The sequence below is a fragment of the Arachis hypogaea genome, chromosome 12, assembly GCF_003086295.3.
Source record: "Arachis hypogaea cultivar Tifrunner chromosome 12, arahy.Tifrunner.gnm2.J5K5, whole genome shotgun sequence".
Taxonomy (NCBI): domain Eukaryota; kingdom Viridiplantae; phylum Streptophyta; class Magnoliopsida; order Fabales; family Fabaceae; genus Arachis; species Arachis hypogaea.
In genome coordinates, this window is record NC_092047.1 from 81,597,332 (window position 1) to 81,599,640 (window position 2,309).

The 2,309-nt window shown below is 33.3% G+C and overlaps 1 non-coding gene across 1 annotated transcript; it reads right to left on the minus strand.

The window, feature by feature from the left end:
- Window positions 1–1,637: 1,637 nt before the first annotated feature.
- Window positions 1,638–1,745, minus strand: LOC112731133 (small nucleolar RNA R71). The gene has a single exon (XR_003166924.1). It is a non-coding gene; the product is annotated as a small nucleolar RNA R71 (small nucleolar RNA).
- Between the last annotated feature and the right edge of the window lie 564 nt (window positions 1,746–2,309).

Below are 2,309 nucleotides of genomic sequence, written 5' to 3' on the forward strand. Positions count from 1 at the left end.
CTTCAAAGTGTTCTTGGTGTTCATCTAGACATTCATAGCATTCTTGCATGCATTCATTGTTTTGGATCTAAAAATTTTCATGCATTGCATCATTTTCATGTTTTTCTCTCTCATCATAAAATTCAAAAAAATCAAAAAAAAATATCTTTCCCTTTTTCCTCTCATAAAATTCGAAAATTTGAGTTGACTTTTTCAAAAATTTTTAAAATCTAGTTGTTTTCTATGAGTCAAATCAAATTTTCAAATTTCACCTTTTTCAAAATCTTTTTCAAAAATCAAATCTTTTTCATTTTTCTTAGTTATTTTCAAAAATTTTAAAAATATTTTTCAAAAATATTTTTCTTATCTTTACCACATAATTTTCGAAAATAACATCATCAATTAATGTTTTGATTCAAAAATTTCAAGCTTGTTACTTGCTTGTTAAGAAAGATTCAAACTTTAAGTTCTAGAATCATATCTTGTGATTTCTTGTGAATCAAGTCATTAATTGTGATTTTAAAATTCAAATCTTTTTCAAAACTAATTTCAATCATATCTTTTCAAAAATATCTTTTTATCTTATCTTTTTCAAAATCATATCTTTTTCAAAAATTTGATTTTAAAATATCTTTTCTAACTTCTTATCTTCTTATCTTTTCAAAATTTGTTTCAACTAACTAACTAACTTTTTGTTTGTTTCTTATCTTTTTCAAAACTACCTAACTAACTCTCTCTCTCTCTAATTTTTGAAAATATCTCCCTCTTTTTCAAAAATTCTTTTTAATTAACTAATTATTTTAATTTTTGATTTTAATTTTATTCCTAATTTTCGAAAATTACTAACCTTTTTCAAAAACTAATTTCGAAAATCACTAACCATTTTTCAAAAATAATTTTTGAAAATCCTCTTCCTCTCTCATCTTCTTCTATTTATTTATTCACCTACTAACACTTCTCTCCCATCCAAAAATTCGAACACTACCTCCCTCTCTGTGTTCGAGTTTTTCCTCTTCTCTTCTTTACATTACATTCTTTTCTTCTTCTACTCACACAGGGAAACCTCTATACCTGGGCAAAAAGGATCCCTATTATTATTATTTCTCTGTTCCCTCCTTTTTCATATGAGCAGGAGCAAGGACAAGAACATTCTTGTTGAAGCAGATCCAGAACCTGAAAGGACTCTGAAGAGGAAACTAAGAGAAGCTAAATTACAACAATCTAGCAAGCACCTTTCAGAAATTTTCGAAAAAGAAGAGGAGATGGCAGCCGAAAATAATAATAATGCAAGGAGGATGCTTGGTGACTTTACTGCACCTAATTCCAATTTACATGGAAAAAGCATCTCCATCCCCACCATTGGAGCAAACAATTTTGAGCTGAAACCTCAATTAGTTTCTCTGATGCAGCAGAACTGCAAGTTCCATGGACTTTCATCTGAAGATCCTTTTCAGTTCTTAACTGAATTCTTGCAAATCTGTGATACTGTTAAGACTAATGGAGTAGATCCTGAAGTCTACAGGCTCATGCTTTTCCCTTCTGCTGTGAGAGACAGAGCTAGAATATGGTTGGATTCTCAACCTAAAGATAGCCTGAACTCTTGGGATAAGCTGGTCAAGGCTTTCTTAGCCAAGTTCTTTCCTCCTCAAAAGCTGAGCAAGCTTAGAGTGGATGTTCAAACCTTCAAACAGAAAGAAGGTGAATCCCTCAATGAAGCTTGGGAGAGATACAAGCAACTGACCAAAAAGTGTCCTTCTGACATGCTTTCAGAATGGACCATCCTGGATATATTCTATGATGGTCTGTCTAAATTAGCTAAGATGTCATTGGATACTTCTGCAGGTGGATCCATTCACCTAAAGAAAATGCCTGCAGAAGCTCAAGAACTCATTGACATGGTTGCTAATAACCAGTTCATGTACACCTCTGAGAGGAATCCTGTGAGCAATGGGACGCCTCAGAAGAAGGGAGTTCTTGAAATTGATACTCTGAATGCCATATTGGCTCAGAACAAAATATTGACTCAGCAAGTCAATATGATTTCTCAGAGTCTGAATGGGATGCAAGCTGCATCCAACAGTGCTCAAGAGGCGCCTTCTGAAGAAGTGGCCTATGATCCTGAAAACCCTGCAATAGTAGAGGTGAATTACATGGGTGAACCATATGGAAACACCTATAATCTCTCATGGAGAAATCACCCAAATCTCTCATGGAAGGATCAAAAGCCTCAACAAGGCTTTAATAATGGTGGAAGAAATAGGTTTAACAATAGTAAACCTTTTCCATCATCCACTCAGCAACAGACAGAGAACTCTGAACAAAATACCTCT